The following is a 27,865-nucleotide window of genomic DNA, read 5'->3' as shown; positions in this document are numbered from 1 at the left end:
AGAAAGACAGCTGTACCAATGAGATTTTGCATCTCTTCTGTGACTGGCAAGAATTTCAGGTACAGAAATGGTAAGGCATTTAGCGTGTGTCCAACACATTGGTCTCACACATGGTGTTCCTTTTAATCTTCACAATTACTTAATTTGGTAAACATTATTCCCTCCCTTTTACAGATGGGAAAACAGAGGCACAGAGAATTAACCCAAAGCCACTCGGCTACGAAACGGAAGTATCCAATTTATATTAATCCCTATTGGTCTTAAGTAAGACATTATTAAATAAGTGAGATTATTAAGTAACTGAACAGCCCTAAAATTTGATACATTTGGTTAAAAAAGTTATTTAATAAAGATGTTAGAATTTCCCAGCTCTAGCGCTAGACTGGGAATCCAGGTATCTGCTCTGCTGATTCAAACTGAAAACAAACTGATGACTGCCAGAGGGGAGGTGAGTGGTAAGAGGGAAGGTGGGTGGTAAGAGGGGAAGGTGAAATACATGAAGAGGATAAAGAGGACACTTATGAGCACTGAGACATGTACGGGATTATTAAATCATACTGTATACCTGAGAGTAATATGCCACTGTATGTTAATTATACTTGAATAAAAAATAGTTTAAAAATATGGGCCACTTTTGGTAAATATAATAATCTCCACTGACCAAAATTTCCCTGGGTTTTTTTTTTTTTTTTTAAGATTTTATTTATTTATTTAACAGAAAGAGAGACCAGGAGTGGTCAGAGAGGCAGGCAGAGAGAGAGAGAGGGGGAAGCAGGCTCCCTGCTGAGCAGACAACCTGATTCGGGGCTCGATTCCAGGAACCTAGGATCAGGACCTGAGTTGAAGGCAGAGGCTTTAACCCACTGAGCCACCCAGGCGCCCCCTCCCTGTATGTGTTTTATGACTCTCCTGGTATGTGCTAGTTTTATAATTCCCACCAAGAAGAAAAATGTTCCCACTGACTTAAACTAGACCAGTAGCAATCTCTGAACAAACCCTGGTTCATAAGAAATAAGTACTGAGTGGAATTTGAGAAACATCTTTTCCACCTCAAGTGACTCTGAGTTGACTCTGAAGTCATTTTGTGTGAGTCATAGAATAAAGCCGCTTATGAGACCATACATTACTGTGATTCTGGTATCTGAATCCCATCTGACTGGTTATTGAACTATTCCACACATCTGCATTTAGTGTCTTGTCATGACGTGAATATTCTTGAAGGCTAGACATCTGGTCAGCACTTCTCTGATCTCTTATGGAATTTCAAAGTTACTGTACAAATGCCTGCTCGGTGAAATTGATTCAGTGAAATTGATGAATGGGCTATTTTTAATGGAGTTCCATTAATAATGCTCTGTGTTCTAAAAACTACATTTAACACAATGAAATGGGTGCTACTTGATAAGCCAGACTCCAGGTATTCTAATCGTGTTAGTCTGTTTGGGCTGCTACAACAAAAATACCACAGACTGTGCTTTAAACTACAAACATTTATTTTTCATGGTTCTGGAACTGGGAAGTCCAAGATCCAGATGCTGGCAGATTCATTGTCCAGGGAGCGCCCATTTCCCATCACAGATGGTCTTCTTCTCTCTGTACCCTCACATGGCAGAAAGGTGGAGGGAGCTTTCTGAGGTCTCTTTGATAAGGACTAAATTTATTCCTGAAGGTGCCAACCTCATGACCTAATCACTTCCCAAAGGATCCACCTCCAAATACTATCACATTGAAGATTAGAATATGAATTTGGAATAGGAATATGAATTTGAAAGAGACACAAATATTCACTCTACAGAACCTTTCTATAGAAAGCATGAATCAGCAAGAACCATAAACCTGATTGTACTCTTACTTACTCCAAAGATTATGGTTGTCAAACTGTCCTTGAGTTGGTCTATATTGAGGATGACAAATAGGTATCCCACTGGCCTCTACTCTCCCATGTGTGCCCATGGTGGTCATTCTTAGTGAACCATGTCACATACTCATTGTCACAGTTCTTGGACTTTCATAAAGAACCCCAAGATTCTCACTCCCTACCCATTAGATATGGCACAAAAATGGAAAGGTACTTACTTTTCTTGGTCTAGTAGAAAAAAAAAAAATGAATAACTCACATTGGACCAGGGCCACAATATTGGATCAGAAACTTTTCTTTTATGGAGTACTTTCAATAAACATTAAGAATCACAGGGCATCAGGCTCTCATCTTTTCCAAAGAATAGTATGAAATATGGGTGAAGTCACAAGTGAAGAATGTACAGGAGCTATGTAGCTGTCCATAGCTTGATATTTGCTATTGGTCTTGTTTAAGCCATTGGGGACATTTTTCTTCCTGGTGGGAATTATAAACCTGGCACATACCAGGAGAGTCATAAAATCCCCTCTGGTATCTTTAATCAATCATGACTAGTATATCTACCATACATTCTCCAAGTTGAAAATAGAATAAAGTCACATAATAATCTTTCTCCCAGCAGCTAGACTGCCTTTCAGCACAATGACCCACACTCTATGGCTGTATTAACAGATACGATCTATTCTTTAATGGAGCTCAGCCATGGGGATTAGCTACCTGTAATGCAGTTTGGGCTGTCAAGCACTCTACCAAACTGCTAACACATTACAAGTTATAGGCATCAATTCTTTCTAAGTGAAAAGGCATTTCACATTCAAAACACTTCAAACCTAATAACAGGAAATTATCATGATAGATCCCCTTCAGCTGCTGAACGGTAAAGAGATGGAGAGAAAAAAGAGAGGCACCCAATCAAAAAATTCATATCAATTCTTTTTGATCTACCTGGGGCAGATTAAACCCCCATAGTGGATAAGCTGTCAAAAAGATTGCAGGAGCTCAGCTGTGGATCAGAAGTGTTTCTGTTTGATGGCAGGAGGCAAATCCTAATAGAACAGGACTAAAGTCCAGTGGCTGGGGTAGTCCATTTTGCCTGGAGACAGAGTGGCCTGGGCAGTCCAGGAAGGCCAAGTAACCTACATCATTCTGAATCTCCTCATGTTTAGTGTAACACCAGGATGTTGACAACGCTCAGAGAATCAGAACTGGAACAAGATCCTGGAATAAAGCTCCCACTAAGCAAGGGGAAACTGGAATGTTCTGTCTTCTCTGTCCCATTTCATACGGCTTTCCGAGTGTGGTCAGACCTGCAACTGATTCTGGAATAAACCAGAGACAGAGATGCTGATACTACCTGGCATTTTGGACTTCATGTCAACATTAAGGGGAGAACAGTTGTTATTCCCATATGACTGAATTATATTCATTCATTCATTCACTCATTCACTGTTAATTTATTCAATGATTTATCCAGTTTGGGTTATATATTCATGGCTTTTCTAGATAACATGGGTTTAAGAGATCTTCATAAAAATAAGAATTTAAAAAAAAAAAAAAGCCAAACCATCATTTTCTGATTCTACCACCACACTGTTAGTATAATATTCATCATCATTCAGCATTAAAGAAATCTTGTGGTTCAAATATATGCTGGGTTAGTCAATAGGTTTCAACTAGCTGGTGGAGAATTATATGGAGAAGGACCAATCTGTGCCTAGTGGAAAAGTATTCAGACTGAGTATAAACATTTTCAGAGGAAGGAGAGGAGGGTATAGAGTGCTCCTGTCAACTCCTTGCCTGCTCTAAGCATATGGCATTCCCATTCTCAGTTCTCCTCCTTTAAAACTTTTTTTGTTTTATTTTGTTGACACTGCTACCAATTTAACATCCCAGTATGTGATGATTTGACGGCTGGATGACCATAAGCAGATGATTTAATATATTTTAATATTAATTTTTCAGAACATTTTCATGGAGTGATAGCTCAGTGCCTTAACAAAATAATAAAGTGCCTCCCAAATAATTTCAGATCGAGGAAAGTAAGAGTATATTCAAAAAACAAGGTCCACGTCCTCATGAAGAGGGATTGAAGACTGTCAAAGTAATCACACCTACATATAATTCCTTAACTTAGGTTAAGTGCTGCAGAAAACAAAAACACACACAATTAAAAAAAAAATCATACAGAAAAGGGACTCATTATTATCTGGGATGGGACAGAGGGGATGTCAAGAAAGATTTCCTGGAGCAATTGATGCCTAAGCAGATGTGAGAAACACAAAGACATCACCTAGAAAAAGTTTAGTAAAGAGCACATGCAAAGGCCCTAAGACAAAAAGAAGAGTGACTTCAAGAAGGAAAGACAGGCATGGGTAGAGGCCAAAGACGAAAGGCAAGCCAGGGGACATTAGGGGGAGAAGCTGGATTGTGTAGGACATTTTACACCATGTCATCTATTTTGCCATTTTTTTCTAAAAACAGTAGAAAAGCACTGAAGGATTGTAATCAGGATGAGAAACATATTTTTTTGAAAAATCACTCCCACATATTTTGGAGATAATTGTTCAGGAAAGTCCAAAGTGGAAGCAGCAGAAAACTATGTCAAGTTTGTTTGTTTGCTTTTCTCCAGCAGTGCAAGAGAGGAAATCATGAGGTTATATAATTGTTAGGATTAGACCAATGAGGGCTGAGGGCTAAAAATTGGTAGGAAGATTGATGCTCAGGATTAGTCACAAAAAGACAGGGTCTATGATTTTAAAATATTGAGAAAACCAATATTTATGTCCTATTTATTCTTAGCACTGCATTATGCTATGCTACGAACCGTCCAAATGCTTAGCCTCACCTCATTCTTCCATGAGCTCTATCATGTAGTTGTTACCATAATCTCAGTATATGAAGGAAAAAAATACAAAGGGAAACAAAAAACAAAAAAACACCCCTCTGGAGAGTAGACAGCACAGACCAGGGTGCAGTAGATAGAATGAGCTAAACCGGCAACTGCAGCTGAATCCCAACCTCGTTCCAGTCTCACACGGGCCATTCCTCTCCACCCAGACACCCTGCAATGGCTCTCCCATTCTTGATTGATGCCTGCATATCACCTGAGGCTACTGTGTCTGCCTGGTACTTGAATTCCCATCTTGCTACCCCAGTCCAGCTTTCTGAAAGGAAGCAACAATGTAGCTGAGGAGAGCACTAGAGGTGAATGAAGTTGATTTTTCTTAAAACACATGTTCTGAAAATCTCTGTGATTATAACTGTGATTCTATTTACTTTCCTGACTCCGCAGAGCCCGAAGGGGTGGACACATTTTCATTCCTGTCATAAAGGGGCTGAGGACACCGTGCCTATTTAGTCTGGTTGGAGGATACAGTTTCGGGGACTCTGTTAAGACTGTCTCATTAGTCATACAGCATTTGCACATTGATGCCTGAAGGCAGAATATGACCTTAATTACATTACCATGCTAAACGTGATGTTTTCCTGGAGGGCCAGGGGATGAAGGGAGAGGGATAGAGTCAGCAGCTATGGGCCAAGGATAGACAATACCACGATATTATGTCGCTGGTAATTAAGAGGTAGGGGTAGGAGGAGGACATGAAAAAGGAAAACAAATAACACGTCCTGAGTATCTTTTGTTTCTCAGGAACTAAGCTATGCATTTGTACATATTTTATGTAAAATAATTAGTAAGGATAGCAGTGAATTTATATTACAAATAACTCATAAAATACAACAAAAATATGCTTTTTCTAATGTTCTGGAGTTTGCAAAGCACTTCAAAATAGGAAGGCCCTATTATGTTATGGCTTAAGGCGACCAATCAAAAGCACATTTTTCCTTTCCTTAAGTTCAGAAGTAACTAAGGAAATTGTCCCAAAAGTAAAGACAGGTGGGGTTGAAGTATGTATAGGTTCTTTATTGTTGAAGCAGTATTGCAGAACCTTCCCCTCAGATTTACTCTTACCCAACTCAGTATAGACACAGGGACAGGAGGACAGAAGAACTATCTCACAGGTACACCTGAAGGCATGAGGTCCCAAAGAGCACTATCCATAGACTTCATTCCATGACTCAAGTGTGACTCCTCCTCCTTTGGGGAGGAGCAAGGTGTGGGGAGGGATTTAAAGGGCTCCTCTAGAAAAGTTCCATCAGGAAAACATGAAGATATAAAAATAAGCTTTCCACAATTGTAGTGCAAAGTGAGAAAGCATGGGCTTTAGCGGAAAATAGACCAGATACTTAATATGTTACCTTCAGTAGTTTCCTAAACAAGTCCCTGAGCCAGACATCATCACTCCTGTCTCTAATTGATGCTATCTATATGTTTTGTTTATAGTGGAAGCCTGGCATTCATTTTGACTTTTAATATTTTGTATTTTAGAACTCTACCAAAACATTACAATATTAAAATATTATATGTCTTGAATACTGAGAATTGTGTGCTCTAGCATACTAGCTTGCATAGAGCAGGTGTTCAGCAAAAAATACCAAATACAGTGCATTATGTAAAACATGGTTTGTATACCCTAGGACCAAATAGTGCAAATGGAGCAGTGTTTCACAAAAAAATTGGTATGAACTTAATACGTAGTATATGAACTACTGATGATATTCTAAATGATTTAAGGTGATACATAAAAATATTTTAAAATTTTGATAGTTACATATTTATTTCTTCCTTGATTTTTAAATTTCAATTCCTTTCAAATATATGGGTATATATATGTACATATATAATTACAGTACCATGTTAATTTTATAGATGTTATTACTTAAGATGAGGTTAAAGAAGAAATTAAATGTTTTTAGAAGTTAGTAAATATAGGGACAGCTGGGTGGCTCAGTCGGTTAAGCATTTGCCTTCAGCTCAGGATCAGGTCATGATGCCAGGGTCCTGGGATGGAGCCCGGCCCCAGGGAGTCTGCTTCTCCCTCTGCCTCTCCCCCTGATCATTCTCTCTCTCTCTCTCTCTCAAGTAAATAACTAAATAAAAATCTTTTAAAAAGTTAGTAAATATAAAGAGACTATTAAGTAAATGAAATATGGACAGCAGACAGGTTTGGCTAAATGCCTCAAACAAGTGCACAGATAAACTAGTGTTTGAGAAGCTCCATAATAAACACCATCATTTTATAGCCAGACAGTGGGAAGAGTATCATAAACAGTCTAATAGATGCGGAAAACACAAACAATAGTTATTGAGAGAAAGGGGAAATTAATTCCGAGCAGTGGGAATTTGGGAAGGCTTTAAGGAGGAAACAGTGATTGAACTGACCCTTGAAGGCTGCAAAGGGACTTTGAAAATCCAAAGTCCACACTGCATATTGCATTCATTTTGGGGTCTAATGCTGTTACATTTTAGCTGGCCACATTTCTAGGCCATTCCTGAGGAGCTGGTTCCATTTCTAATCCCCATGAAGAATCATTTTTATTACAATCTAAGGTCACCCAGTGGGTGACAATAATTTCCCACCTCTCCTTTAACACTGCCTGATTGTCTTCCAAATTTGTTTACGAGGCATTTATAGCCAAGAACCCAATTAAGGGTGTTTATCCCCTACACAAGTGTGATCAGCAGCACCTAGAAACAGTAACAGGGGCCCCCTCCACACACACAGCCTCTTTCTTGTAAATTCTATATCACAAAATGAAAGTCAGTTACAGATCCATTAAGGGGGAGATGTAATGGGAGAGAGACGCAGGGAGCTCTATCTGGGTTGAAGAAGATAACCTGCATAAATCAGCACACCTTGCAGCTGAACATTTCTTTAAATAGCTGAACAGGAAAAGAACACGCTCCTTCTATTAATATCAGCAGCACTCCCTCCTGTCTTGAGTGGAAACCAGCCCTCAGTGCTGGGATGGGGGAAACGCTGTTGCCCTATGCTTAAGTGCTACAACCCAGCTAGGATTGTGCATCTGTCAACCCTACAGTATTGTCCCTGAGGCGGAACCTGTCCCAGACTATTCTTGAATCTGTCCTCTTCTGTATCCCTATCTCATCCAAATTTACCCATTCTTGTGTAATCTAATAAGTTACCTTCCTCTAACGTGGAGACTGCGTCAACAAAATCTTAAGGTTGGCTGGTTACATGAGGCCAAGTACAAAGCCACACTTAGCTAAGGCAAGGGCTCTCTTAATTTTAAAACACTTTGTTCCATGCCTGTGAGGTACTACCTAAGGTCTTAATTGAATTTAAATTATATGTTATTTTATTATTACACAAGAAATCCTATTGCAGACTTATTGCACAAGAAGTTTCTTGTAGAAAGAAAAAAAAGTATAAGATTCAACTGAGCAAACACAGAAAAAAAAAATGTTAATCAAAATCATACCAACCCGAAATAGTAGTTTTGGTGTGAAGATACATAAAATACATCCAAAATGCCTTATGTAAAAAATCTTGAGGTTAGATGTGTTTCAAAATTTGTTTAGATTTTAGAAAGTTAGTTTGGAGCATATTTATTATATGACATACCATCCACAGCAGGTCTAGGGCAGAATTAGTAAAAATCATGAATATTCACACGATAATGGTGCTAATGTCTAAAAATAAATTCATGTCAGCTTAGGTTAGGTTTTGTGACCAAATGTGTTTTGGCAACAAATATGAAAAAAATACATTTAATTTGAAGGGTATTTGGATTTTCAAATTGAACATTAGCGCTTACATTATTACTGTTCTCTAAACTGCTCTTCGGCGTGATGAGTATATTATAAACAGCTTTCAGTGTGCAAAAAATATGTATCTACGCCATCACTGAATATCGAATTTCCACTGTTAAAATTTTAATACATACATATTTTTAAATGCAAATGATACAGAAATGCAAAACAAAGATGGTAAGTGCCATTTTATACCACCTCCAGAGACAACCACTGTTTACTGGCATATGCCCTTCTCGGCCTTCATTCTCTCTATCTACAACCTCATAAAATTAGCTACGTGAAAAAAACTGGAATGACATTATGCATGCCATTCTGAAATCTAGTTTCTCCCTGTAAGATATTTTGAAAATATTTCCTTATCATTAGTATACATCAGCCTCACTCTGATGAGTGACCTCATAATAATAAATATAATATAATAGGTAGAATTTCCTCCCTTCCTTCCTACATGTCTTCCTCCCTTTCTTTTTAATCTCCTTGTAATTATTTATTTTTTCCAGCTCTGTTTGAAATGCTAGAAATCAAAATCACAATTCAAAGTCCCTGAATTTAGGAAGCATAGTTTCTAGTGGACAGAAAGGAAATGAAGAAGATACAAAGCAAAACCATATGACCATATAGGACATGGTAAGATGAAAACTGAATCCTGCAAAGGGATAAGAAAACATCAAGAGCTGAAGAGTGCAAATTTAGATGGGCTGGCTGGGAATGCATGATGGTTGCCACCCCACAGAAGGTAAAGAGGAGACAAAGAGTAGGTGGGGGTAGGTGGTCATGCAGATACTGGGGGAAGAACACAGCAGTCCAGGCAAAGGGCATCTCAGAGTACAAACAAGGTGCAAAAGTGAGTCTGGCACGTTTCAGTAATAGAAAGGAGGCCAGCATGGCTGGGGCCAACCAAACAAAGGGGGAGAACCCAGGGGTGTATCAGAGACGGAATCAATGGTCAGATTTGGGCCAGGAAGGTCATTAGAAGGTCTTTAGATTTTCCTGTAGATGACTGGGAAGTCTTGGAGAATTTGGAGTAGAGAAGGGAAAGATCTGGATTTTTATTTGTAAGGGATGTCGCAGTGGGTTGAGAATACATAGAAGGGAGCAGAAGCAAAATCTGGAAAGAGATTTTAAGAGGTTATTGAAGTTATCTAGGTAAGAACTATCTTGGGTGAATGGGATAGCCATGGACTGGGTGAGGAAGGATCAGGTTAGGTATGTATCTTGAAGGTATGGGTGAAAGATTTGCCAGTGGGTTGGATAGGATGAGTAGGTGAATGAGAGGTCTCCAGGGTCCAAAGTGTGTGGCCTGAATCAGCAGGAGACAGGAACCATCAGCTGAGATGGGGGAGAACACGGGGGCAGAACTGGGTCGGGAGGGGATATCAGGAATTCACTCTTGATCATGTTCAGTTTGAGATCTATGTAGCACATCTGAGGAGAGACCTCAAATAAGCAGTCGACCTGAGAGGAAAGATCCAAGCCGGAGGCTTATGTTTAGGAGTCACCGACATTTACATGGATTTAAAAGGTATGAAACTAGATAAGAATCTTAAAGATGAAGTTATGGTTAAAAATAAAGATTCTATTAAGCTACTGTCCAATTTTTGGACATAGTGTTGTTATATAAAGAATGGAAAAAAAACTGTTATGCACACATTTTGAATATGTATCTGATTCTTTTACCCCTCAAGTCAATCTTCTTCATGAATAATTTTTTGATAAGAGACACCTGTAAACTAACTCAAGTAAATGGTGAATGATGCTTCATCATTCACCATCAAAGCACAATAAGTAGTTTATGATACCTAGAGAGTCAGCAAAGTTCTCCATAAGGATAGGAGATATCATTTCAACTGTAATCCTAAAGGCTGCAAAGAAATTTTGCACTTAAAAAGTGAAATACGGGGGCGGGGGCACCTGGGTGGTTCAGTGGGTTAAAGCCTCTGTCTTCGGCTCAGGTCATGATCCCAGGATCCTGGGATGGAGCCCCACATCCGTCTGTCTTCTCAGCAGGAAGCCTGCTTCCCTTCCTCTCTCTCTGCCTGCCTCTCTGCCTACTTGTGATCTCTGTCAAATAAATAAATAAAATCTTTAAGAAAAAACAAGTGTTAGAATAAGGGCAGAGCACATCCACGGTAAGAGGAAATGTCCTATGAACAAATATGGCATGAGGAAGAAATGTAAAATGGCTTAAGACAAACTAAATACCCACAGATTAAGAGGCATGTGGTATCTTCAGAGCAGCATAAGAAGGGAAGTTAATTTGGGACCAGATCCTGAAGGATTTTACATTCCAAGCTAAGGAAATTGAATTATGTTCTATAACCTAATACAAAGAGATAGTAGAGGTATTGAAGCAGGAACAGGTGATCTGATTACATCTCTATAGAAAAAGGAAAACACACACACACGAAACAAAAACAAACCTTCCCTGAAGTATGAGGGGTTAATTCCAGTGTATAACCCAGGGAGGGTCCAGCTGATGGGCCGTTGTAGCTACTTCTTTCATAGATAAGAAGAGCTTGGATGACAGCATGCCTGGGCCAGTGGGGAGGAGGAAAATGAAAACAGAGATGTTTATGACAAGGTCCAGGTCTGACTTTTCACAGATTCCCATGCCCAAGCATCCTGACCCTGGGATTCCTGTCCTATCTCTGTGATTCAGTGCTACTCACACTCAAGGCTGGGGTGCTAATTTTTAGAGAAATTATTTGGAATAATGAGGCATCTGAATGAAAGGCACCATGTTGTTTTTTGGAAAGCAGACCTAATTATGGGATGTAACCAGGGGAGAGATTTCCAGACTGTGGCCCTCACAAGGCTCTTGCCTACATCCGTCTATATGATGAGCTTAGACAAGTCATCAAGACATATGAGCCGCAGTTCCCTCACTTAAGAAAAGGGCTCTGTGAACTCTCTCCCACCTACTTCAGATGACTGCGTTCTGTGAATTGAGACAGACATGCAGGTGTTCTTTGTAATGAAATCTACAAATATATGGTGCTCAATTGAATTGGGCTAAAAAAGTTATGTTGGCCACTTCAAATTCCTTTTGGAACTAGACAGTGTATAAATAAATAACTACATAAATAAGGTGCTGGCTTTTGAAGGTTTTTAGGGAATATGATTCAATAAAAATATATGAATGGATTGCTGGTGGCGTTATGATTATTGCTGATAACGTATAATTGGAAGCAACTTGTCAATTTTTAAAATACATATTCCTCTAAAATTGCCACACTATTTCTCTTGCCAAATCATGTGTTCATAGGCATAGGAAAGTAAATTCCACTCAGCTTAGATTGAATTCTAACAGAATCTGAATTAATGACCTTTTACTATTTAATCAGCCCATTTTGTAGAGTGACATTTTTATGTCAGCTGAGTTTCTTTTTGTAGTCCTGTTTCCTACATGTGAATTCCTTAGAAGGCACCGGTCTTCTGAAACAAAATCTGATTCTAGGAAACTAGGACCTTCCAAGTCAAAGGAAATGAACCCTCTGGATCTAGAGAGACGTAAAGTAGATTAATTTAGATAGGATTGAGAGGGAAGTAAGAGCAGCTTCAGACAGAAGATTGAACAGGATTTTCTGCCGAAAACTAAGAAAGTCAAGTTTATAAAAGGGTCTTTTAAAGATCTGGAATTGAGTTTCATTGTATGTGGTTTATGACTCATACTCTTTTTCTCCCTAGCTTTATTGAGATACGATTGACATATAATATTATGTAAATTTAAGTTTTTAAGTTCTACAAATGACAACTTGAAACACACACACACACACACATTTTTCAGTTCTATCATTAATATTCTTCAGTATCAGGACTCCTTCTTATTATTATTTTTTAATCTATATTCAAACACTGCTTCCAGTCTTCACTGGGTGGTTTCACCAAGTAAAGACCTTCTCTTGTTTGTCTCCAGGTTGGTGGGATTACAGCCAGAACTGCAGTTGTGCTGGGTTAGAACTCGTTACAAGTCTATCACTGGGTCTATGGCTGTTGGGCTTGTTACCAGAGGCTCAGGTGAGTCCTGTCCAGTCCCTCTGTGATGGGACTCTGGTACTTTGTTTGGTAGGGTGACACTGAGACAAGTGTCTGCTTCAGGGTCCTCAGTTTAGTCCTAAGATGGCCTATGACCAGATGTGCAGAAAGGTATGGCTCTCACCGATTTCCTGGGAAGGCTGCTTCCTGATCCATCCTGGGGTGGGCAGGACTGGCTCTGCACTGTGAGCCAGGAGGGGCTGGGACAGAACTCCAGGGCTATTTCAGGTTCTACAACCAAGCCTGAAATCTGCAGATGTGGCTTGGGAGGCACGGGTGGGTGTGTCATGGGTCAGGTCCCTGAGTGGGCTGGCTGGCCCCTGTCCATGGCGGTAGGGCCTGGAGCTGAGTATAGAGCCATTTTCAGATCGCCTGAGGTGTAGATGTGGGTGTCTTCTACTTCGTCTGTGTTGGTAGAGCTGCTCACAGGCTATAGCTGGGGGGGATTGGAAATAAGAATAATACATTTTCTAGATCTCTTGGTATATAGATGGAGTATTTCTTGCTAGTTCCCTGGGTCAGCAACATTACTCATAGACGGTGGATGGGAGTGTTGGAGCTGAGCATAGCACCTTTTAAGATCTCCTAGAATTCAGACATGCAGAAAGGGGTGTCTCCTGCTTGGTCCCTAAGCTGACAGGTCTGTCAGTGTGCCACAGCTTGAAGGGCTTGGATCCAAATATAGGACCCTAACAGAATTTTGGAGATTGCAGACATGAGTGTCTCCCTTGAGGAGGAGCCTCTGGGCTACTGGCAAAGTGTGATGGGGCCCTTTAGGATCTCCATGGGTACAGAGAGGAGTTGGTCCTGGTCCCTGCACTGCAGGACTGTTCATAGACTGTGGCTGTAACCCAGTTACAGGGAGCTTTCTGGATCCTTAGTCTGACCGAATTTGGAGGGCTTATTTCCAGGGGCTCCCAGATGATAGCTGAAAGAGGCTGGGCACTTTGCAGGCCATACCAGTGTCCACAGCCACAGGCACACGTCTGTGTGCCTAGTACCTGATGCCTGAGTGGGCATGACTCCTTCTGGGTCCTTAGCATATGGTACTGATATAACAAAAGCCCAGTGGGTTGTAGTTGAGTCTTCAGGAGTACAGAGCTTTTTCTAGGTCTGTAGCTGTCATCAGGGTCAGCGAGTTGGCCACTTGGGTAGGATTCTGCCTTCTCAAAAGCCTCTCCCTTTGGACTGCAAAATCCCCCACTTGAATCCCAAAACTCCCACAAGGGTACTTTTGTCTGTCAATGCTTGCTAAATTTTGGTTGTGGAAGGTGAGTTTGCATTATAAAAAGCAAATATGCTTTGCATTATAAAAAAGAGAGAAGGAGGGACATCTTATTTGGTTGTCTTGCTGACATCACTGCCCTCTGTTTTTAAATGTCAGTCAACAAACTTGAACTGAGCATTTGTCTGGGACAAACCTTTTGATAGGCCCAGAAAATACACATGCACACATTCCTATTCCTCAAAAAGTATGGTTTTCTGCTTTTTTCCAAGACTATAGATTTTTTTAGGAAAGGAATTATATGTTCCCATAGTGTATGACAAAATAATAAGAGCATAGTAGATGTGTGTTCTTTATTTATAACAGTGATTGGCAAGGTTTACCTGCTTATTAATTAGGACCAAAGGTTTCCTTATTGATGAATTGGGACACATCTCTGATTGATGATCTTAGCAAAACTCATGAAACAGGTAACCTATGACATCTTCTTGTTAGGTTATATACTACTTAACCTTCATCAAGAATACAAATGACCTTCAATTCAGCCCATGCTCACTAAAGATTGTCTTACATAAGGTCTTATGCAATCATGGTGGAATAAACAGTTCTAAAGATTGTCTTTGCCTTCAAGGAGAAGAGAATCTAGTGCAGAAATACATATTTTGACACTTAAAATAACACTAAATGTTTAATGCTCTAATAGAGTCAAAAGAGTTACTTTAGAAGATACAGGAAAAGGGGACAATTGTGTTAGACCAGAGCTGGGAAGGAAGTTATTATGGCAAATGCAGTCCACAAGCCCTTACCAGAAAGGGGCACTGTGGGGATTGGTTAAGTCCCTGGACTTTTAAGAACTTTTCATGACTGCATTTCAGTTCTTGCTCAGAGGTTACCAGCTTTGGGTAAATCACTATTCCTTTCTGGACTTCAGTGTCTTCACCTACACCATGTAGACTATGACAGCCCACCTACCCACAGTTGACTTAATGTTTAAATAAGACACTATATTAAGTGCTCATCATCATATCTAGTATATATTAAGAACCAAGTAAGTGGAACCTATTGGTGTTGTTTTAAATTGAAACATCTTACCAGTCAATCTGTCTTATATTTTCCCTTTATATGTTGCAAGACCTTTGCCCCTCCAGCATTGTGCTGGGATCAGAGAAGAAAATATCAGACAAAGGCCATTTCTCTTACATCGACAAACCAATGCAGAAGAGAAGAGTTAAGAAAATAACCCAAGGAAACCTCTCCACAGGAGATTCCCAACTCAGTTTGGGGGTCTTACGGATGTTCAGAACACATCTCAAAGTTGAAGTTGTGAGGATCTGGCTTTCTTGAATCAAAGAGAAACTCAAAACTGTTTAGCATTCAGAAACCAGCTCCAGCTGTTTCCTCTTGGAGCAAGTTATTCACCTTCTCCTTCTGTTATCTTGATGGCCTTTGTCCCACTTTGATGGTGTGTCTGTTAGTCTGGGTCATGTCTCCTCTGTATCCTGCACAATGCCAGAACACTGCTGGAATTCATTAAAAGTTGCAACAACTGGGGCCCTGGTCATTTGAAATTTCTAAAAATTTGAACATACTTATTCAACTTTGCTTTTCCTTTATTTATAGAAAGAAGCAATACTAAAGATAGTGCAGAGTCATTCATTCATTCACACATTCATTATGTCATTACACAAAATGAGTCTCAGAGGAAACAAAGCTTCCTAACATTTATATAGCATAATGGAGGCTACAAAATGTCTCATGTTTAAATTTCACAGTGCTAATCTTTAGGTCTCACTAATTGCTTTAAGACAGACAATAAGGATAGGCTGTTTATTACACCATACTCCTCCCATGCCTGACACATGACAGATGTGTAATATATACACATATATGTATGGGCGTGTATACATATTTGTTTCAGCTAACAATGGAAAAATCAGCTAAATTTTCTAAGTCTCAGTTTTCACGTCTGTAAAAGGAAAATATAGTAATGATGACCCCCTCTCAGGACCATTCTGAAGATTCAATAAGATTTTACAGGACGGGGTGCATCAGTGGCTCAATGGGTTAAGCCTCTGCCTTCAGCTCAGGTCATGGTCTCAGGATCCTGGGGTTAAGCCCTGCATCGGGCTCTCTGCTCAGTGGGGAGCCTGCTTACCCCTTTCTCTCTGCCTGCCTCTCTGCCTACTTATGGTCTCTCTCAGTCAAATAAATAAATAGAATCTTAAAAAAAAAAAAAAAGAAAAAAAAAAGAATTTGCAGGATATTCCAAGAACTGCACCTTGCTTTCAACTGGACACAAATCAAAACACTCCAAAGAGAGTAAGAACTTTGAAAGAAGGTAGATCAAATTATTTACTAATGTGTAGGCTATGAAATCAATCCATGATGGGTATGAGCAAGAAAATGCCAAGGAACTAAAAATACAGAATTGTTCTGAATCGGTTTAGTAATCTAATGGAAGATAAAACCCTAACCACAGAAAGGAACCATAAAAATAGGCTGGAAGTGTCCTTCAGTGGAATTACAGAGAAGTGCTCTGTGCAGGAAAGAACATTCTCCAGCCTAAAAATATCATCTGTCTGGTTGTAGTTGCTGGAGTATGCCAGTTATGGAGATGGATACTCAGGGTATATTAAACTAAAGCAATTAAGTATTTGCATCATATAGATGCCTCTGCCTTGTTTCAATCCTGTGCTGTTCAGGCATACTTTCTGCTAATTTATCTTTCTATGTATCTGGCCTTTTGAGAGAGAATGTACTGCCCATGCTGACATAAAACTCAATTTATGTTAGATTTATATTTCTCAGTATAAATTAGTACATTGTTATTTTGGTTTTAGTCATGGGTCTCTTCAGAACTTTCTTCATGTGAACCAGCATTCCTAAATCTGATACACTCTGAAACATTTTTAACAATGAGTATCTGAGACAGGCAAACCCAAAGACAGTCCTCAAATGGATCTGGACCTACAAAGGTTATGGCACCCCATGGGGTTTTGTATGACCAGGCAGCTGACCTTCGCCCACTGAGCTCCTCTGATGTCTTTAAACTCTTTACTACCTAATGGGTGGTTGTTATATTTCCCATGTTTGTAGTTCACTTTTTCTTGCTTTCCTATCAGGGAGAAATCTCATTCAATGGAAAATAAAGCTGTTTATCCAAGATTATATAGCCAGAAATTCTACTCTGGAAGGGGGAGTCTAGGAACATGACTGGCTTTCAGGAGTTCAGAAATGAAAGAGAAAAGGGAGCTTTGAAAGGTGCTGTTTCTACCTTTACTAAGTTATAAGATGTGAATAAGAAGTCTGTTTTATTCTTTAGATGAGGAGTGAGTAAATACTTGAATTTCTTCATCTAATTCTGGATATTTTTCTACTGTTATCCAATTCAGATTTAAAGAGAAAAAGAACTTGAATATCTATCCAATGATTATAAACTCCATTTCTTACCACATTCTTTCTTTTCTTTCCAACAGTGCATTTCTATTGAGGGCAGAAAAAGATGGTGTTTCATTGTATCAAATGAGCCAGATGACATGGTTATTTATATAAAAAATCCCAAGTAATTGAAAAATAGCTATTAGAATTAGTAAATGAATTAGATTTTAGGATAAAAAAGTAACCCAAAACTCAATTGAACTTTTATACACTACAACAAAAATGGAATTTAAAATAAAATAATTTTATTTACAATAACGTCATTTAAACAAAAATTGAGAATACTTTCAATAAGAGTTAGGTAGGAGCTATGTACAGGACCTGCACAACTTTGCTGCGGGTAATTAAAGAACACTTATAATCGATATAAACAAGATATAATAGGTTCATATACTGGAAAACTCAACATTGTTAAGAAATGTCAATTATCCCCAAATAATTCCAACAGATTGTTTCATAGAAGTGGACAAGCTGATTCTAAAATTTATAAAGGATCAGGAATATATAATACAATCTTGAAAAAGAATAGAGTTGCAATACTTACACTACTTAATTTCAAAACTTACTATAATGATGTAGTAATCAGGATGGTACAGTGGTAAAATTAGGATTAACATATGAGTCAGTGGAACAGAATAAAGAACCTAAACCATTCCAACAAAGGCAACAGAGGAAATCATTGTAGAAGACAGAGATAGATATTTTCCCCCAAGAAATGGTGCTGGTATAACAAAGAATTCATTAAACAAAAAAGACTATCAATTCCTACTTCACACTATACACAGAACTTAGCTTATGAAGAATCACAGACCTAAACATAAGAGCAAAAGTACAACAAAGGTTTTATAAGGAAACATAAGAGATTAACTTCAAGACTTGCAGGTGAACAAAGGTTTTTCAGACAACAAGAAGAAAGAAATAACCATAAAAGATGAAAATGATCAATTAGATATCACCATTGAATACTTTCATACAGGGGTACCAGGGTGGCAAAGTGGGTTAAGCATCTAACTCTCAGACTCTTGGTTTCAGCCCAGGTCGTGATTTCAGTGTTGTAAAATTAAGCTCTGGGTCAGGCCCCAGGTTCAGCAGGAAGCCTGCATGAGAGTCTCTCTCCCTATCGTTCTCTTCCTCCCTGTTGCCCCCTGCCCCATGTGTGCACACTCTCTCTAAAATAAATAATCTTTTAAAAAATACCATAAAATAAAATGTCTGCACATCACCAGACTTCACTATAAGTGAATAGGCAATCTAATAAAAATGGACAAAAATGGGCAAAAATTATAAACATACATTTTATGAAAGAAAATATACAATTGGCCAGTAAGCACAGGAAAAATTTCCCAACATTAGTAATTAAGGACTGAAAATTAATAACACGAAGATCCACTGAAGTCAGAAAGAGTGACAACATCAAAGGCTGAGGAGGTTGTAGAGCAAGTGGAATTATCATACATAACTTTTATGGGAATATAAATGGTACAATTATTTTAAAAAGAGTCTAGCATTTTCTTTTGAAAGTAAACATAACCCCATACCTACCCTCTGACTCAGCAATTCCATTTCTAAGTATATACCCAAGAGAAATGAAAACCTATGCTCACAGGATGACTTATACAAGAATTTTCCTGAAAGCTTTAGTCCTAAAATTCCCAAACTCCTGAAATCCCCTAAACTAAGCTTTAGTCCTAAAATCCTTAAACATGAAAGCAGTTCATATGCCTATCAAGTAGGAGAATGGATAAACAACTGGTACTGACCCACTGGTAAAATGGAATGAATTATCATGCAACAATACGGATGACTCTCAAAAACATCTGTCTGCATGAAGAAAGCTTTACACAAAAGAGCATATACTGTGCAATTTCACTCATATGAAATTGTAATGAAGGCAAACAAATTTAGAGAGAAAAATAGTGAAGACATTGGTTGTTTATACAGGGTGGGGAAAGGGATTGCCTGGTAAGTGGCATGAGAGAACATTCTGAGGGACAATGCACTACTTTAATCTGAATAATGATTTGATTATAGAGGTATATAAAATTGTGCACTTTGTTGTATGTACATTTTACATCAAAACTATAAATAAATGTCAAACTCTAGATAATGATGTGCATGCTGAAGAATTTAGGTGGAAGCATATGTATATCTGTAATTTATTCTGCAATGAACCAAAAATAAGACAGATTAATGGATGGGAAAAGGAATGGATAGATATTTGATAAAGCAAGTATGATAGTATGTTAATAGTGCAATCTAGGTGTTAGTTGTGAGGTATTTACTGAATATCCTTCCCTGTTGACTGCATGCTTAAAATTTTTCATAACAAAATGTTGGGCAAAAGTAAGCACGAGTATAGATGCCTGCTTGCAGAGTAAAGTCCAAATCCCTTACCATGATGTGTAACCGTAAATGAGCTACTAAACTGAATTCAGTCCAGGTTTACACAGGTGGCAGTACTGTGGTTGTTCAAAGAAAGATCCATTCATTCAAAGTAACACAAGCAACTGGTGTGTGTGTGTGTGTGTGTGTGTGTGTGTGTGCACGCGCGCACGGTAATGTGGATGGAGGCATGGAGGCACGGTAGGGGAGCTTTAAGCATAGTTACAGTTTCCAAAGCAGGATATAATGCACAGTAAGGACAAAGTTTTGAAACTGAGGATCCTGTCTCTTCTCTTTTTCTTCCTATTTTTTTCTCTTTCTTTTCTGAGTCATTCTTGCTCTTCCCAAGAATGGTTGGGATGGTTGGTTGGTTGGTTGGTTGGTTGGTTGGTTTCTTTGTCTGTTTAGTTTTAGACCCTCTCCAACCTGCTCCTCTGCTTACTCATCATTCTCTATAGATTCCTGTGACTACCAGGAATGAGATCAACCATGACCCTGAAGTTCTGTGACCTTCTAGCTTGAGAACAAACCAACAGTGATTCCCTTCTACTGCCCTCACACCCCTTGAATTATTCCCCATTGAAACCATCTTTCTGTTTTGCATCAACTAATATCTCTTCTGGGGACACAAGGACCGCCATCCCAGCCTGCTCCAAAGCCTTACCTGGAAGACAAAATCCTCTCATCTCCAAGGTCCACATTCACACCTTCTACCCAGTGACACCAAGTCTAATTGTGTTAGCTAAGACTTTGGGTATCATTAATTTCACCTCAAGGAATAACATCTTGTGTGGAGAATATTTATGAAAATGAGGAAATAATCTTTAAGTGCAGCTTCTTAGGAACAAGAAAACATAGTTTAGGCACTGGAAGATATGCAGATGCTGTAGCAGTACCACTGACTCTCCTAGGCATTGACTCACTTGCGGCTTTTGCTTTTTTAAGGCAGTACTGACTCATGATATCTCTGTTCTGCCTTCTTCCAGAATGCTCAGCTCTTCTTGGGTCACATATTTTAAAATATCAGGGAGGAAATGTAATTGGTTCACTTATCTCTGTCTCCCTACTGTCTCTGAACAAGTCTAAGAAAGATATACTTATGATTTAAATACAAAAAATGGCATTGAGTTATTGCTTGTATCTAGGTAGAGAGATTAATTGTAAGCAATGGAAAGTGAATCACTGAGAAAATGACTATATATTGGTTGGTATGGATATGACAAATGCTGAAGAATGTTACTAGATGACAAATGGCGTCCTAGTTCAATGCCTACTAAATATCTTCGCCTTGGGGCACCTGGGTGGCTCAGTTGGTTGAGTATCTGCCTTTGGCTCAGGTCATTATCTCAAAGTCCTGGATTTGAGCCCCTGTGTCTGACTCCCTGCTCAGTGAGGAGTCTGCTTTTCCCTCTCCCTCTGTCCCTCCCCCCAACTCATGCGTGCATGTTCTCTCTCTCCCTTATATAATACAAATCTTAAAAAAAAATAAAATAAAATAAAATAAACATCTTCACCTCAACACAATGAAACAATGCCTTGAAGGTCAATCAAGACATTTCTAATTACTGTAACTTCAACTCTCCTGAATCATATACCAGGGAAATACAGATTGTTAGTTAGCACTGCAAAGTAAATGTGTCTTATAAACTACATCTTTTTCAAAGTATTTGCATTATGATATTTTCAAAAAATGATAGTCACCAACTGGCCAAACAGACATCTATATACAGAATTACCAAGGCAAGAGACTGAAGATTTGACTCAGGAGTAAGATAGGAGAATAACCTGCTTTTTGAAGCTTGATCGACAGGATCCTAAGTCCCCTATAGCATCAGGCTACTGTATGGACATCTCAACATGGCACTAAAAATATTCTCCCCACTTACTTCTTAAACATTACGTTCTAGCCAGACTGAATTATCTAAGCATGTTGTGTTTGCTCGGCCCAAGCATTTAACCAAGCCTCTTTGTTCTGCAGTAAAATCGCCCTCCATCACCTCCTCACTTCCTGATAAAACACTTCTCACCTCCCTTTCTCTCTCCACCAGTCTCCGACCTTGACCTTGTGTACAGACTAGCTTTTCACCTTCCATTTCTGGCAGGAAATGCACAGGGTCAGCTTCATTTGTACTCTTTACAGTTATTAGCACAATGACGGCCACACAGTAGACAATCAATGAGCATATTAGCTAAGTAATAATGCGTTTTTATGGTCTCATATTTATCTGCTATTTTGAAGATTCTCTTCAGTAGAATTACCCAACTTGGGTTTGGCAATGTGGGCTTCATTCTTTTTTGTCTTTATTGGCAGTAATTATTGAGTTTAAAAAAAAAAAAAAATCCCTTTTTATCTGCCTGTATTTAGGTTGAGGAAATAAATTCCAATAACCTAACAACTAATGGCCAAATAGCTCCCAGGAGGTTGAGTTATACCATTTTGTGGGAAATATCATCTCCTCTCATTTACCTTAACCGGATGTCATCGTTCAGGTTGCTTACCTGCTGCCCACAGACATTGTTGTCTTTCTTGTGAATGAGTTCATGATTATGGTAGGATGGTAATCTGGAGAGGGGACACTGTAAAGACTGGGTAGGGCTCAGTAATTTTGGATGTCTCTGCTTTAATAATGTCCATGAAAGTGCTTTGAGCTGTTTAAAATACTAACTGTATCATTATATTTCTGTCTCAGCTTTCAGTGTAGGCCTATAGTTAAAGCATTCAAAAGGTATCTCTTTTCTTTTTAAAGGTCTCCAGGATCTATTTAATTCTAACTCCAATAATAGCAGGATTTCATTATTGAATATCCTTTGCCATGCAGCACTTCCTCATTTTTACTTTAACCTATTTTTGCTGCAACCTAGACATTTGCATGTCCCTTTTCAAATCTGAATCTCAGTTCTGTAAGGCTTGAAGTCTGTTGTATATGTATAAAATGCCTTCCCTTGCTTCATACCATCTTCGTCCCATCATTTTTTTCTGGCTAGGTCACACTTAAGTTTAAAATTCAACGGAAGTGTCTAAGTCTCCAAAAAGCCCATCCTAATCTTTCAGAGTCGTATTAAGGTGCCATGCCCATCATTGCACACTTTCTCACCATATCTATCTAAAGCATACACACTAATATCATTCTCATTTCCCTTAGTCCATCAGTCCCTTAAAAGCAGGCCTCATGTCTTAAACATCTCTGCATCCTGAGGGTATGGAAGACAACAAAATGATTGCTTTTTGAAGGGATGATGGATACTAGAAGCACAGCCCAGGCCCTAGTCCAGGAAAATGGGCAAGCCGGGATAAAGGGTAGAGAATTGTGTCCCTGAAATTCAGCAAAAGGTTCTAGTTCCAGCAAGAAACCTAGAACCAGGTTAAAAAAATAATCCAGGGGGGTGCCTGGGTGACTCAGTCAGTTAAGCATACAACTCTTGATTTTTGCTCAGGTCATGACCTCAGGAGTTGTGAGATCAAGCCCAGGATCCAGCACTGCATTGGGTGTGGAACCTGCTTAAGATTTTCTCTCTCCCTCTGCCCTACCTCCTGCCTTCTCTCTCTCAGAAAAGAAAAAAAAATCTGCATATGCTAATACCCATTCATGATTAAAATAAAAATAAATTCCTTAGAAAATTAGAAATACAAGGGAACTGCATCAATTTGACAAAGAGCATCTACAAACATCCTACAGCTATTATCATATACAATGATGAAATATTGTGTGTTTTCCCTCTCAGATTGGCATCAAGATGAGGATGTCCACTTTCACTGTTCTTATTCAACATAATACTGGCAATTCTAGCCACTGCAATCAGGCGAGAAAAAATAAATAAATAAATGGCCTGCATATTTATTTAAAAGGAAGAAATAAAACTGACCTTATTTGCAGATGATGGTCTATTTTGAAAAGCCCAAGGAATCTACAAAAACTTCTAGAACAAGTAAATGCAACACTCAAGAACAATAAATCACATTGTTATATACTAACAATGAACATATAGAAAGGAAAATTTAAAACATAATACTATTTGCAATCATTTCAAAGAAGATGAAATACTGGGGCACCTGGGTGGCTCAGTGGGTTAAGCCTCTGCCTTCAGCCAAGGTCACGATCCCAGGGTCCTGTGTCGGGCTCTCTGTTCAGCAGGGAGCCTGCTTCCCCTCCTCTCTCTCTACCTACCTCTCTGCCTACTTGTGATCTCTGTCTGTCAAATAAATAAATAAAATCTTTAAAAAGAAAAAAAAAAGAAGAAGATGAAATACTTAGGTTTAAACATGCTTTATTGGGAAAAATGTTGGGGAATGATTCTGATTGTCCATTTAGGGTCATGTGTCCATCTCTGAATCAAACCTACAACTAGAAAATTGAGTTATATGATTGGTTCTGTTTTGGTCACAAGCCTGCAGTGTGAATAGGACTGAGAGATACCAGGATTGACAACTTTTAATAGAACTATACTATTGGGATAGCAGATGTTTCTTCAAATAACAGGAATACTCTTCTCAAATTCTACTTAATGAACAAAATTATAAATATTGACTAATTCACTATTCCTAAATGTCCAACATTACCACTATACCTGACTCTCATTTCTCCAAGCATCAGATATTATCCCCAGAAAATAGTGGGTAGAACTAAGCAGATGGGGTTGGCCCTAACAGATTGGTACTGGCACTATGAGGTCATGAAATGTTCCATTAAGCAAATGAGGCTGGAAAGAAATTAGTTTGGTTGCTGAATGTGACTGAAAGATTTGGAGAATAATTGGTTTATATTTTGTTCAGCATTTCTATCAGTTGGCTTATTTCTTATAGGCAACAGGAAAAGAACTCTTGGTAATCCAAGCAAAATGGAATTACTGGGGATGTATATCCAAAAATTTACCATTCCCGTGGATATCTGGAACTTCATGTTTAGAATTCAAGGATGAAGCCTGCTGGAATGGCTGGCCATCAGGAGTACAGCAGTTGTCCAGATTTAGGAATAGTCTCATGAGAATTTTGCATTTGTAATTCCTGGCTTCTGACTCTTCTTACCATCCTGGAGTCAAATGCTCAAATACAAAATCCTAAGAGCAAATGACTAGTTGGTTGAGTTTCAATCTTATGTTTATTCTGTGTATTAGGGAAGAGGGGAGGATATCTAGCCTCCTGAGCTTGTCCAGAGAAAGATGGTCATTCTGAATTATCCTCTGTATTAATGTTCTATTGCTGTGTGAAATGTTCCTACAACTCAGCAGCTTAAAACAACATCCAGTTCTGTAGGTTTGAAGTCTCTGCCGGCTCACTGGGTTTTCAATTCAGGGTCCCTCAAGGTCAAAATCAAGCTATTGCCAGGCGGTGCTCTTATCTGGAGTCTCTGGGGAAGAATCTGCTTCCAGGCTCATTCAGGCTGTTGGCAGACTTCTGGTTCCTTGAAGTTGGATGTATGAGGTCACCATTTTCTTGATGTCTCTAAGCGAGGGGTCACTTTCAGCTCTGAGAGACTACTCACCAGCCCTTACATGTGCCCACCTCCATTTCCAGGCCAGCAAACATAAATCCAATCCCTCTCACACTTTGAATCTTTTGACTTTTTGACCAGATGCAGAGGGTAGCAAGAGCTAACTTTTAAAGGAATCCTATGATTGAAAGAGGCCCACCTAGATTATTCCCATATTTAAAAATCCATACATTAGTACCTTAATTATATCAACAAAAAAACTACTGCCATCTACAGAAACATCATCATTGTGATTGGGAAGGAGACAAACCATAAGAGACTCTTAATCTCATAAAACAAACTGAGGGTTGCCGGGGGGAGAGGGGGAGGGAGAAGGTGGTGGGGTTATAGACATTGGGGAGGATATGTGCTATAGTGAGTGCTGTGAAGTGTAAACCTGGTGATTCACAGACCTGTACCCCTGGGGCTAATAATGCATTATATGTTAATAAAAAATAAAATTAAAAAATAAAGTAACATTATCATGATAATTGCACCCAGTGGGGGCCAATGTAGAATTCTGCCCACCACATACTCAAAATGGATACAATGGTGATGAGAAGATGCAGCCAAAAATACTGAATTTCTACTGAATTTCACTTAGGAAGAAAGATTTCCTGAACAGCTGATGCAAACAAGCAATTAAGACATTAATATCTACCACAGTGTCTAAACTTCATTTTTAAAAGGGCAACATGTTTTTGATTGATGTATAGAAACATGAACATGCAGGTATGTGTTTTTAAGCATTTTTTAAAAGATATTATTTATTTATTTGACAGAGAGAGATCACAAGCAGGCAGAGAGGCAGGCAGAGAGAGAGGAGAAAGCAGGATCCCCGCTGAGCAGAGAGCCTGATGCAGGGCTCGATTCCAGGACCCTGGGATCATGACCCGAGCTGAAGGCAGCAGCTTAACCCACTGAGCCACCCAAGTGCCCCGCAGGCATGTGTTTTACAACAATAATAAAAAATACACACTAGTAAGTACTGGGTTTTTTTGTTTGTTGGTTGGTTTGGTTTGATTTGGTTTTGGGGGGGGTTCGGTGGTTTTTTTTGGCATTTTGGGGGGTTTTATTTGGTTGGGCTTTTTTTTTTTTTCTGGTATGCAAAGAGATTTAACCCATGAGACACCCAAGGGACTTACTTGGGGATAATGTAATGGACCAATGAACAAGGAGTCAGTTAACCTGGATTCAATTCTCCGCTCTCATAGTAATGCACTGAATAACCTTGAATAAATCACTGGCTTTCTCTAGGACTATTTCTTGAACTTTAAAAGAAGTGGAAAATGGTAAAGTCACTTTGGAAGATAGGTTGGCAGTTTCTTACAAAACTAAATATACTGTTACCATATGATCTGGCTGTTATGCTCCTTGGTATTTCCCCAAATGAGTTGAAAACTTATATCCATATAAAACCTGCACAGGAAAGTTTATAGAAGTTTTATTTATAACTGCCCAAATTGGAAGCAATGAAGATGCTCTCAACAGGTGAATGGATAAACAAAGTATGATATGGCCATCGAGTAAAATATTAATCAGCAATAAAAAGAAATAAGCTAAGGGTGCCTGCATGGGTCAATTGTCAAGTGTCTGTCTTCAGCTCAGGGCATGACCCCAGGATCCTGGGATGGAGACCTGCATTGGGCTCCCTGCTCTGTGGGAAGCCTGCTTCTCTCTCTCCCCCTCTTCCTGCTTCTGTTCCCTCTCTACTATCTCTGTCTGCCAAATAAATAAATAAAATCTTAAAGAAGAAGAAGAAGAAGAAGAAGAAGAAGCTATCAAGCCATGAAAAGACATGGAGGAAACTTAAATGGATTTGGCTTGATGAAAGGAGCTACTCTGAAAAGTCTGCACACTACATGATTCCAGCTGTAGGGTATGACATATCAGGGAAAGGAACAACAGCAACAAAACATGGAGACCACAAAGAGATCAGAGACTGCCAGGGTTCAGAGGGAAGGGTGGGAAGGGTTGAAAGGAAGGATGAGTAAGTGAAACTCAGAGGATTTTTAGGGTAATGAAACCATTTTGAATGATACATAGAATGTACAACACCAAGAACGAACCTTAATATAAATTACAGACTTGAGTTAGTTAATGTGTCAATACTGGTTCATCAGTATCAATGTAAGATGTTAACAATAGACAAAATTGGAGGTACAGGGGAGGGAATATATGGGAATTCTCTGTACTTCCCACTCCTTTTTTTTCCCCCCTGTAAACCTAAACCTATTAAATAATTAAGTCTATAAAAATTTGTAAAAAGCTTAAAAATTAATAAAAGTGTAAATTAAAATAATAAGAGAATTGGGATGAATTACTTCTGAATATTTCCAACACTAACACCACATTATACTGAAAACCTTTTATGTTTTATAACTTAGGTATAAGGTGCTCTGTGTTTCACCTATTAAATTAAATTATAGGGGTACCTGGCTGGCTCAGTCAGTGGAGCATGGAACTCTCAATCCTGGGGTTGTAAATTCAAGACTGACGCTAGGGGGAGAGGCTACTTTAAAGTATTTAAATAAATAAATATACACATATATACATAAAATACATATATAACTAGCTAATACGAAAGAGGTTATGGTGAAATTGGTATATACAGAATTCCAGCAGTTGTGTACATTTTTATCTCTTTGGGAAACATGTCTGTACAGTGAACCAAAGCTATAAAACCATTGTTACAGACTGCTACAAATTCACTTCTGGGAACTGTATCTAAAGAAATGAGTCAGTTAGGGGCCCCTGAGTGGCTAGTTGGTTAAGTGTCTGCC

The 27,865-nt window shown here is 38.9% G+C and overlaps 1 long non-coding RNA gene across 1 annotated transcript; it reads left to right on the top strand.

Moving 5' to 3' along the window:
* The first annotated feature begins 388 nt into the window (after positions 1 to 388).
* Positions 389 to 26,068, top strand: LOC309847070. Its single transcript, XR_014302284.1, has 4 exons — positions 389 to 448; positions 9,939 to 10,056; positions 12,451 to 12,551; positions 25,865 to 26,068. It is a non-coding gene; the product is annotated as an uncharacterized lncRNA (long non-coding RNA).
* The last annotated feature ends 1,797 nt before the right edge of the window (positions 26,069 to 27,865 follow it).

The sequence above is a fragment of the Mustela nivalis genome (genome assembly GCF_964662115.1).
Source record: "Mustela nivalis genome assembly, chromosome: 13".
NCBI lineage: Eukaryota > Metazoa > Chordata > Mammalia > Carnivora > Mustelidae > Mustela > Mustela nivalis.
The sequence above is the reverse complement of the archived record's forward strand: the minus strand, read 5'-3'. Positions and strand labels throughout refer to the sequence as shown.